The following is a 12553-nucleotide window of genomic DNA, read 5'->3' as shown; positions in this document are numbered from 1 at the left end:
AAGGTCTGGAAAAACAATTCTTCTCACGCTCCACCTCCTCCCATCTTTGTCTTTCTATGTATCTCACTCTGACCATGCACATGTAACTCTTACCATGGTTTTCTATGGAGAAAGGCAATTCTTCTCACACTCCACCTCCTCCCATCTCTGTCTTTCTATGTATCTCACTCTGACCATGCACATGTAACTCTTACCATGGTTTTCTATGGAGAAAGGCAATTCTTCTCACGCTCCACCTCCTCCCATCTCTGTCTTTCTATGTATCTCACTCTAACCATGCACGTGTAACTCTTACCATGGTTTTCTATGGCCCCTTCCACACATGCAGAATAATGCACATTCAATCCACTTTCACAATTGTTTGAAATTGGATTTTGCTATTCTGCACAGTAAAATCCAGCTTCAAAGTACTCTTGAAAGTGGATTGAAAGTGCATTATTCTGCATGTGCGGAAGGGGCATATGATTAATGGGGTTTTCCATTATAATCAGGGTTTGAATTTGGTTTAAATCCACTTGTCTTACTGATCATTGAGATCAGTGAAATAACTTACAGAGTTTATGCCAGTTCTGGGGAAGTAAGATCTGGGAGGACATGATGTAGTGCCTCCTGATATGAAACAAGCGTAAGCAATTATGAGCTTTATGGCTTGGTTCTGCACATGTTAGAGAACGTCTGTTGTGAAGTGCATTTCCTGTTCAGCTAGAGGTCTGCAACCTGCGGCTCTCCAGAAGTTCATGGACTACGATTCCCATCAGTCCTTCTTATTGCCCAACATCAGGGGGTTTTCAGTCAGCCCTTGCTATGGAGGACAAAGTATTCTCTACTGCAGAGGTTGTCTAGCACACATGGAACTTGTTCATAGCATCCAAGTCAATGTCTTATGAGTCGGTATCTCAAAAACTGGTGCCATGCTTCTGTGGTTCATGGCATCTATTTTCAACATGGTCTGATGCTCAGCATTCGCCACAAGAGGGGGAAATAAGCTCCCATATGTCAATTCTGCATAGGGCTAATATAACAAGTGTAAAAGGGGGGACATTGCACAGGTCCTGCCCCCAAAATGAGTCTGTTCCATTTTATTTCCTGCAACCCTGTTTTTTTGAAAATTGCTAAACCAGCAATCCTTTTCCAGAATCTCTGGTTGGAGCTACTTCCACATGAACAGCCAGGCAAGAGGTGCTTTTCCCCCCTCCCGTCCACTGTGCCATCCATGGGAGAATCTGCCTGCCATTTCCCTGCCATTTCCCTGATGTTGCAGTGAGGCCCCTTTTTCTTTTTTCTTTGCATGTTGCACATGTGTAGCTATGCAGGTGCAGTTGATCATATTGTGGTATGATTAGCATTGTTCTTTTCTGCCTGCATAACACCCAGATTGTTTCCATGGGCTCCAATTGCTGCCTTTGGCATTTGCATGGGAAAAAGGAAAACGGGTTCCTTTATACCGACAGCAACCCATTATATATTTGCTGTGCGGAGCGGACCGTAGAATAACTGGAATCAGCCCTTACTTGCTATAAATTGCTGATGTTGCTTTTGAGTAACTATCATTGTAACCAACATCTCTTTTGCTTCCTTGCTTTCCTTTTATGACATCGCACCATGAGAGATTTTGCACTCTGGAATTTGTTCCTCCCTCCTTCCCTCCCTCCCCCTCTCTCTCTACGATTCTTTGACCCTCAGCAATCTGAGGACAGCAGACAGTTTTTGAGGGTTATTGGGCAGTCTAGTCTGTGTGGCAAAGGAGTAGGAGTAGTACTCATATTTCTAGCAACACAACACCTTTACCTCCCACCAGATAATCTTTAGGTCAATAAGACATTCTTAAGATAGCTATCTGGATCTTCTGGGTAGACAAAATGCTATCAGGAGCCTTGTGATAAACCATGATATATTAGATTGCAGCACAGTGGCCTGAGATAAGGTAATAAATGATTTCTTCGCCAAATTGGAACCCACTCTTATTTTGCAGTACAATTTATTCAAGTTTAGTGCCAGATGCATAATTTCTCTCTAATGGTGCTATACAAATTAGTAACCACATAAATGTACTTTGGAGTTGGATACATAAAAACCGCAAGTCAGAGAGCACAGCAGCAGTGACATCAGGTATTGCCATGTATACAGTAAGAAAACACAGGGACTTATCTAATTAACAAATGCAATTGACAAATCTGGTTTGCACACTCCTTTATATATGATTGGGAGGAGAAGCAGCTGGTCAAATGACTGAAAGAAGAAAAATAGCTTGCAGGGAAGAGTTAAGTGTGCTCTTCCCCCCTGCTCCTTATCCTTGCTAAACTCTAGGCTTCAGTGTCTACGCTAAATAACAACAATAGTAACAAAATCTAAGGTTTCAAACTTCAGCTTGGAAAATCCTGGGAAATTGTGGGTGGAACCTGGGGAGGATGGGATCTGGAGAAAGGTGGGAGCTCAGCGGGGTATGATGCCACAAAGTCTACCTTCCAAAGCTGCCATTTTTTCCTGGGGAACTAACCTCTGACAACTGCAGTTGTAATTCCAGGGGAACAACAGCAGAGTAAAGAAGCTGACAGCTCCATTACACACGTTTGTATGGCATGTGTAGTTTTCCCCTTCCTGCGACTCTGTAGTAGAATTAATTCGCCTACTTGCTTGATACAAACTTGAAGACTACCGAAGTCATTTACTTGTTCATTATTGTCAATTACTGTTTGGCAAACGACTTCTGGACTGCATTACCCTCTGCGTTCAAAGAGGCCAACTTACTGGAGATCCCTGGCCCCTCAATGATGCGGCTGGCCTCCAATCGAGCCAGGGCCTTAACGGCCCTGGCCCCTGCCTGGTGGAACACTCTCCCTCCAGCTGTCCGGGCCCTGCGGGACCTTGGCGATTTCCGCAGGGCCTGTAAGACTGGGTTGTTTCACCGGGTCTTTGGAGAAACTAGCCGCTGAGTGTGCCCCACCCCCAGTTCATGGGTCCCCAATATTATCGCAACCCATTATTGGGACCTATGGGTCCTTAATACCTATGGGTCCTTAATACCATTATTGGGACCTATGGGTCCTTAATACTATGTCTCCCTCCTCCTTCTAGGAGGATTAGGTTTAGGTGGGATGCCTATCTTAGGACGCAACTGCTGTTTTTATTATATCTATGGAAGTTGTATTATGATGATTTTATATACGGTTTTATGTTGTACACCGCCCAGAGCCCTTCGGGGATGGGGCGGTATATTAAATTAAATAAATAAATAAATAAATAAATAAATAAATAATAATAATAATAATAATAATAATAATAATAATAATAATAATAATAATAATAATATAATATTAATCTGCAGTGTGTTCAAATAGAAGGAAGGCATGGCCAGTTTCTCACTCCACCAACTAAGAACCAGTGTGATATAGTGGACTAGGATATGGAAGACTGGAATTTGAATATCCACATTACCATAAGATGTGCTGGATGACTTTGGCTCAGTTCACTTCAGTCTAACCTATCTGATGTTGAGACACTAAAATGGGACAGGGCCTGAGAACCACTGTGAACTCCTTGAAGGTTAGGTGAGATAAAAATGTACTCAGTAAACATATACGAAGAAATTCTCCATTATGAAGCTAACCCATTCCCTGTCTCCCATTGCTGATTTGGGTGTTTTTCATCTTTAAAGGGTCTGAAAACTGAAAGCTGGCTTCATCCATATAAATGCTCTTCAGAAAATAAACTCCTGAGATTCCAAAGCTTCACAAACATCATGGATATGTCTGGTCCATGTTTCTAAATTTTAGACTCAAGGGGATTCAGCTGCTGATATAAAATCCTCCTCTTTGCCAGTATAAGACTATCAGCTAGGCTTGTGCAAAGTCATGGAGCATCTGGACTTTTAATTCAGAAGTCTATAAGAGGATGCGAACCTATTTATATTTTGAATGATTTCGTGTGAAGTTACTTTTTCATTCAGTGCAGCTAGTAGTTAAAGGAAGTTGGTTCCTTTTAACTGGGAACTTTGCTTGGTTGATGAGCTTCTTAATTTGCGTTTGCATTCTCTCTGTCGACACGGTTTGGTGCCTGACAACTTGCTGAGGTGAATGTGGTACAGCAGATATTTTCAACTATTAAGCCAGAAAAGGCTACAACCTTTCATAACCTAAATAGATATACAAGTAGCAGATGCTACAAATATTGGGGGTATTTCAGGTCGTCCTAACCCAGTTTACCCTAAGTAATGTTCCACCTCATTTAATATCAATAATGTGTAATACTGTGAGCTAAACCGTGCCATTGCAATTCAGTTCTCATTGCACTTCTTAGAAATATTGATGCCAATTTTGATATCTTGCTTTTCTCTTCAGGGAGGACCCAAAGCAGTTTACATCATTCTCCTCTCCTCTGTTTGATCCTCACAACAACTTCTTGAGGTAGATTAGGCTGAGAGAGTGTGATTGGCCCAAGGTCACCCAGCAAACTTTGGTGGCAGAGTGGGGATTTGAACCTAAAGATCCGTTAAAGATCCACATCTGACATTCTTATCCACTGCATCCCAACTGCTTTCTAGTACTGTCAGAATGTGGATGCAACTTTAGGTTTGATTGTGCATAAGTATCCAGTTTAAAGCAATGCAAAATGGGCATTTAGATGCCCATCCAGTTTATTCCTTCAGTTTGTGCCCTAGCCAGTGTGCAGATCTCCTGACTGGCCTTGGCGCAACTATCAGTGGGGAAGTGGGGTTTTGGCCTCACCTTCTCAGCCACTTCGTCTTAGGAGTTCTTCCCACATGGCCTAAGAGGGAAAGGCAACTGGGATTGAGAGGGCTTGCTTTCTCTCTGATCTCCAGGCAACAGAAATCAGTTCATCTGGAGAAAATGACTGCTTTGAAAGGTGGACTGTATGGCATTATTCTCTGCTGTGATCCTTCCCCTCCTCAAACTCCACCCTCAGGTTCCACCCATATTTCCCAGTCCAGAGCTGGCAACCCTAGGTAGACCTGTGATTTGCCCCACAATGACTTGGAGTTAGGCCAGGCATCTCCCCTGCCCCCAATATAGATAGGGATACCAACTTCCAGATGGAGCCTGGGGATCTCTCAGAATTACACCTGATCTCTGGGATTACAACTGTTCTCCAGACTACAGAGATTCGTTCTTCTGGAGAAAATGGCTCCTTGGAGAATGGATTCCAAAGCAGTATACCCCTTGGAGGTTGCTCCCCTCTCCAACTTTTCATGAACTTTCCAACCCAGAGCTTGCAAGACTAGAATGCATATTATGATTTGTGAAGAATATTTATTCCATGCATGTCTTTTAATAAACATTGGAGGGGTTAGTCAAGTTCTGATTAAGAAATCAGGTTCAAACCACTGCCCAGAACAAGCTGATCCAGGAATGGTCTCTTTAAAAAGTTAATGATATACATGAGGGTATTTTTTTTCAAGCTCACGTTTGTTTGTATTCTGTGTTCCTGATGCTGCAAGCTTTGGCAAAATAACTGAAGGGCAAAGTAAAAAGTTCAAGGTGGACTTATTTTTTACTCACTGGAATATATTGATGTGGAATAAACAACAGCATAGGTGTTTATTGACTGTAGCACAATAAAAAAGTGGTTATAAGTCATTCTTCACCGCCTTATCTTCAGAGCTTGAATATTAATGTCGGTAGGATGTCATTTGGGAAATAGCTAAGGATTTATGACAACTGTACTGTTATCATTATAAAGTAGGCTTGCAGTTTTCCTCCAGTAAGTTTCCCTGCCTCTTGAAATTTGGTAGCGGAAGTTTTTATCACCATGGCAAACCAGTACCACTTCTAGTAAGAGGCTGAGCTGCTGTGTGATATTATAGAAGCTAATGGCATTTCTGTTCTGTGCCTGGGATGAGAGAAAATGGTGTTTTGCTGCTTATACTCTCTTGCTGCTTATACTCATGACTCTCTGGGGAAATATCTGCTGAAGTTTCAAAAACGGCTTAAAGGAAACGAAAGACACTGCCTAAATTCTGACTTCCAGTCAAGGAGATGCTCCAACAACTTACTTCCTCAAATCCCTCATGCAAAGTGGGAAAGATGCCAGCCACAGATGCAGGTAAAACGTTAGGAACAAGATCTACCAGACCACGGCCACACAGCCTGGAAAACCCACCACAACCAGGAAAGATTTATGTTTATCTGCAGTTCCACTTCACACTTGATATGTTTCCAACAAAAAGAGGTCAAAACAGCAGCAACGAAGTCTTGTACCTGTTTAGGGGGAAAGTCAGTCCTAATGACTGAATAACTATCCGCAAATAAATGTGTGTGTGTGTGTATGCACGTGCACATGCCTATATCCATCTGTGTGATGGGAAATGCCATTTGGCCCTTAGAGGCTTCACACATTACCAAGTACCTGTTGGATAGATGTGCTCCATTCCCATGGATTTTGTCTGCCAGCACTTCAGCAGACAGCAAGAGAAAGAATTACACCACCCACAAATGGATGGAATGATGTCACTTCTGGAAAAACCTGAAAATGACATCACACCTCTCTAGGAATTGCTGGTAACTCTGGTAAAATAATAGCATCCTGGCCAGTGGTGGGATTCAGCAGGTTTGCACCACTCCAGCAGAACTGGTTGTTAAAATGATGCTTGTAAACAACCAGTTGTTAAATTATTTGAATCCCACCACCAGAACCGGTTGTTAAATTATTTGAATCCCACCACTGATCCTGGCATCTTGTTAATGTTTTAATTAATTTCCTATGAAGAAAGGATGGAGGACTTGGGAATGTTCAGTCAGGAGAAGAGAAGGTTGAGGAGGAACATAATTGAAGCACTGCTACTTAGAGGAGGGCAGGTGCTGATTCTGTTGTCAGCAGAGGATTCTGTTGGCAGCAGAGGGTTCTGTTGGTCCCAATCTTGATCCTCCTTGATCTCTGATTGCAAATGCCTTAGCAGACCAGGTGCTCGGGAGCAGCAGCAGCAGCAGGCCATTGCTTTCACATCCTGCACGTGAGCTTCCAAAGGCACCTGGTGGGCCACTGCGAGTAGCAGAGTGCTGGACTAGATGGACTCTGGTCTGATCCAGCAGGCTTGTTCTTATGTTCTTAGGATAGGACTCGCAACAGTGGGTTTAAATTATGGGCAGAAAAGCACTGGCTGGATATTAGGAAAAAAACAATTATAGTAAGAGTTATTCAGCTTCTGAGGAGCTGGTGAGCTCCCCCTCACTGTCAGTCTCCACAGGCAGTGGTTGTATGAATACTTGTCAGGGATGCTTTAGGCTGATCATGTGCTGAGCAGGGATTGGATGACCTGTATAGTCCCTTCCAAGTCTATGGCCCTTGCCACACACGCGTGGAAAATTCATGCCGGTGGAGGCTCCGAGGCTGTTTACACTGCAGCATGAGAGCAGCCCCTGACTCCCCCTCCCCCCAGCTGGAGAGGCGGCTCTGCACAGAGCCACCTCTCCTCTGGTCCCCTCCACTGACCTCGTCTTCCAGCATCGCTCTGGAGAGCTGCAGGGACCCACCCACGCTGCCCTCCTACAGGGGTCAGAGGGCAGCATGGGCGGGTCTCTGCAGCCCTCCAGGGCGACACTGGACAGGCAGGTCAGTGGAGGCAACAGGAAAAGCGGTGGCGTCCAGGCGGTGCAGTTCGCACCACGCCAATAGGAAGCCGCTGCTTTGCAAAAACCTCGCTAGTTTTGTGAGGTTTAAAGTGGCGGCTTCATGCAGCTCTGGGTGTGAACACTTCCCCAGGGACGGCATTTTTGCTGTCCCTGGGGTGCTCTATTCTGCTTGTGTGGAAAGGGCCTATGATTCTAAATGAAGGAGTGATATAATCACAGTGAAAACAATTACTGTTTGACATGCCCCACAAAAAAATTAAACATGTGAACAAGTATTTGTAAGGCAGTTGGATGAAAATGGCCAGGATGCGTTTGGCTCAATGGTACATCCCATGGTTTGCATGCAGGAGTTCTCAGAAACCTGGTTTGGAGACAGTAGGATAGATCTTTGCCTATCAAATTAGATAGCACTGTGCTACATGGACTTTTAGGCGAAACTGGTAGATCCATATATTCATATGGTTCTAGCTGCATTTCTTGAAACTCAGATTCTTTGCTCTCCATTTGACCTGCCGATACTATACTCGTTATGTTTATTATATTTTTAGACTGCATAAAAGTTTCCATGGAGAAAAAGTCTGAGATAAACAAAATAATGCATCTTTAAATTTCCACCCACGCTCTTCTTTGCACAAAGTTGGATGGGGTGCAATTGAACAGTGGAGATAAACATGTTGAAAATATGTACCGTACAAAAATTAGGTCACACCAATTCTGACTGCACTGAAGCCGAGAATTTGTAAGGTTGTTTAATTCCATATGAACTGTTGTTTAGTTAAATGAAATGAATTGTATCCTACCATCCAGCAAATGGCAAGTGGCCAGTAAACCACTTAGAGAACTTCTTTCTCCACTGTGGAGAACATAATAGCCCTGCATCAGGTTTTTGAATCAAAGGTGTAGTCGGCCTTGTATGCTTCTGCACTAACTGCTAGCAACAGGAGTTGCAAAGCAGATTTTTCAACTGCACTTGTTAATTAGGTACAATCCCTGCTTTTTTCTTTGTGTTTATGAGTTATTACTGGAGCGGTTAGGAGGATCAGCTCTTTTTTATGTTGCTATTTTTATAAGATCCTGATTGGCTCTCAGTTCATTCCCAGCCAGGGTCTTGTGAGCAAAAAGAATGTGAGGGCTGATTTACGTATTACATACTTGACATGGCGGCGGCTGAAAGGCACCTCGCTATGATGTTGCAGGCATAAGATTTGGACACTGCACACAATCTGTGTCCATTTGAAGCCATCCGTCTCCTTTACGCCAATGCCAACGACAATGACTTTGTGCTGAAAAACCTTTTCAAAGGTTTTCATTGGAGAACCGCTAATGCTTAGATTGGCTTTGAAGGGATCTCTGAAGGGAGGGATCAGATGCATGTTCAAAGCATGAGGGAGAAGAGCTGACTGCCCAGTTTTTTTCAGAGCTGGATTGTAGCTACGAAGGCTACAATTTAGAACAGCTAAGTAAGCTACAATTTAGGGCCTCAGATTAGGATGGGGCCCCTAAATAATGATATTTTTACTAAATTACTGTGTTGGGGTGATGCTGTGGAGCTTCTTAAACTTGCCATAGCTTGGGGCCACATAATGCCTTAATCCATAGGTGTCAAACTCGCAGCCCTCCAGATGTTATGGACTACAGTTCCCATCATCCCCTGCCAGCATGATGCTGCCAGGGGATGATGGGAACTGTAGTCCATAACATCTGGAGGGCTGCGAGTTTGACACCTGTGCCTTAATCAAACCTCCAGTTTTTCGTATTGAATATCCACCTGTCCCTTGACACAAGTGTATTTATATTTATTTACAAAAAAATTATCCCACGTTTCTGCTATTATAAGGTAGATGTTTGGGAAGGCCAGGAAATGATAAAACTGTCTGGATATAATCTTACTGGTCTGTGATTAAGCAGTAGCTATGACTGACTTAAACTGACTGGAGGTGAAATGCAGAGGTGTCTAAATGAGGCTAGGTTGTGGCATTTTCAAAAAGGATGATACTCTGCTATGGGCTGTTACGCATTCTCAGTTTCCTTTCATCTTACTTCCTGCCCCTTTGGGGGAGGGTGTTAGTACTGCACATGCTGTGCTTCCTCTTCTGATTGATTCAACATCCCAAAGATTTAAATGAAGTGTTTCTCCCTGCAGTTTAAATCAGTGACTTTTTTGCACTTGATAAAAATTGATGTTATATCGAATTGACCATTCCAGGGAGTAAAACGTTCTTTAACTCTCTAAATCTTGCTTAGGTAGTTATGAGCGGCACCAGTTGGCCTGATGTTTTGATGTGGAATCTAATGTAAATCATGTATGGTGTGTAGAAGGTGTGTATTCTTGTAGGGTTTCTTTCATTATTTAACATGTTACCATGAAGTTATTACACTACAATGAGACAATTTCTGCTCCTCACTGTCTTAAGGCAGAGTTGGCATCCTTGATATATGCATGCAGCTAGTGTAACCCTGCTCTGATTACAGTTGAAGTGACTTCTCCCAAATTGCTGTTTAGCCTCCCTTCATAAATCTCTGGAAATTAACATGGACTCTACAAATAGCAAACGAGTTTTTGGCTTTCATGGCTTTTACCTTTTGGTATCACTTGTATACTCATCATGAAGTAGATAATTAAGCAGGATGGATGCACTTGCAAAAGTGATTTTCACATACTTACTGTATATAAACTCCCAACATTATGGAAACACACATGAAGCTACTCAGACCACTGGTCCATCAAAGTCAGCATTTTCTGCTCAGACTGGCAGCTGTTCTCTAGTGTTTCAAATTGAAATCTTTCACATCACTTTCTTTTCCATCCCTTTAATTGAAGATAGCGAGGATTGAACCTGGGACTTTCTGCATGCCAATCAAATGCTCTGCCACTGATCCATGACCTCTCCCCAGAAGTATAAATTTGGTTAATGGTTATTTTTCTTTACATGTCCTACCATAGTAAGAGATTAAGGCTCATTCTGCACATGCAGAATAATGCACTTTCAAACTGCTTTCAGTGCTCTTTGAAGCTGTGCGGAATGGCAAAATCCACTTACAAACAGTTGTGAAAGTGGTTTGAAAACGCATGAATTTGCATGTGCGGAAGGGGCCTTAGAGTCTGGATTCATTCTTAGATTCCATGTAGGCAAAGAAGGAGTAAGGGGAAAGTGTGCCCAGGGCGCGTGTGCGCCCTGCACCTCTGCTGCAGAGCCACCCACCCCAGAACGCCATGCCACGCCACGTCCCCTCTATGGCCCAGCCATGCCTCTGCCGCGGCTCTGCCTGAGACGTCACCCCCCCCCGCCCCATTGGTGGTATGCCACTGCATGTAGGCGAGTAGAGGTTGTGATGCACTCTCATTTACTCATAATAGCACATAATACACATGCCAGTGTGATTTGTGTATCTTTGGTTGTCTGATATCTGATTTTCATATTCTTAAGGACACTACTTTTAAATCAGGGTTTTAACTAGAATACTGAATGGCTATTGGCAGAGAAAGTGAACTGTTCATATTGGAGCTGGAATAAATAAATGTCTGATATTTTCCCTTAGAATCTGTAGCCTGGGCCATCAAAGGGGATGAAAAACCATGGGAACATCGACTCACAATTCAGTACCCAGTGACTTGTTTATTGCTTTTCTTCAACCAAAGAGCCTTTAATGTCCATGTAGTAGTGTTTTTGGCAGTACCTCCTCACAGTGAATCTTTGAGATGGACATTATTTTCTCCAGAAGCTGTAGTGACTCCTTCTGCTCCAAGGGGGAGCTCCAGCAGCCAGTGATTCGAACTGATCCTGTTCATTCCTCATTACGCTGTTTGTGACACCAGACCTTACTGCAATTCGAACAGCTGCTCTCTTGTGAACCATGAGGTTTGCACGGCAGCAGGCTTTGGCAGAGCTTTTGACTGGCTGAATATAAATGTCTTCCCAGGGGTACGGGAGATCTCTTGCTCATCCCGAAATATTTGATCTGTAACTGCAGCACAAGCCTTTGTCGTTACAGAACCTTCTAGCACTAGAGCCAATGCTGGTGTGAAAGGGGAAATGAAATACTTGTCAGGAGATTTTTGTCTCTCTGTGTCCCAGGGAAGATTAGAGTGGAGAACATTGCTTGGTGCTTCATAATGACCTGATTCAAAACTCAGAGCATTGGAACTGTGAGCGTGGGGGAGGGGGCCTTGTCCCCTCCCTCCCCACCCCGACTTCGTCTACTCCCATTCTATTCTTTTTTCCTAGTTAGAGATAACAGTAATTTATCATGACATCTGAAGTGGTTTTACCATAGTTACTATTAATGATGCTACATTTAGACCTGCTTCCTGGTATCAGAGGAAACAGTGGTTAGTAGTAGATACAGTAAGTCTGTGCCATGGTGAATCATAACCAGAAAAGCAAGGGCAGGATGTATGTACAAGGGAATGGGGAAGACATGGAAGGTGAAGAAAAATACACCTGTCCACAGGACACTACCAATCTTGATCCTCCTTGATCTCAGATTGCAAATGCCTTAGCAGACCATGTGCTCAGGAGCAGCAGCAGCAGAAGGCCATTGCTTTCACATCCTGCATGTGAGCTCCCAAAGGCACCTGCTGGGCCACTGTGAGTAGCAGAGTGCTGGACTAGATGGACTCTGGTCTGATCCAGGAGGCTAGTTCTTATGTTCTTATGTTCTTAAGCTCTGATAGTTTGGTGATTGGGCCCATGATGTTTAAATTGCACCTCTTCATTTTGTGTTTTGCGATAAATTACAGCCGTCTCTGATTATCCAACTCATGGGTGCCATAAATGGACTTAGTGTATTGTCTTTTTGTACAGCAATGTTAAATTTTTTTAAAAAAAGTTAATTGTACAGATGAGAAGAAATCATTTGTATCCTAAACTTGGAACATGGCCCTTTCTGCACAGCACAAATAAAATGTCTTGCAGATGTAACCCCTATGTTCAGAATGGGGTGACCCAGAAAGGGGTGGAGACTGA

The 12553-nt window shown here is 43.3% G+C and overlaps 1 protein-coding gene across 2 annotated transcripts in view; it reads left to right on the top strand.

The window, feature by feature from the left end:
• Window positions 1-12553, top strand: part of GRID2 (glutamate ionotropic receptor delta type subunit 2) — a 997067-nt gene that overhangs the window by 216325 nt on the left and 768189 nt on the right. The gene's annotated exons all lie outside the window — the stretch shown is intronic.

The sequence above is a fragment of the Sphaerodactylus townsendi genome, linkage group LG10 (assembly GCF_021028975.2).
Source record: "Sphaerodactylus townsendi isolate TG3544 linkage group LG10, MPM_Stown_v2.3, whole genome shotgun sequence".
Taxonomy (NCBI): Eukaryota; Metazoa; Chordata; class Lepidosauria; order Squamata; family Sphaerodactylidae; genus Sphaerodactylus; species Sphaerodactylus townsendi.
This window is presented reverse-complemented; position numbering and strand designations above follow the sequence as displayed.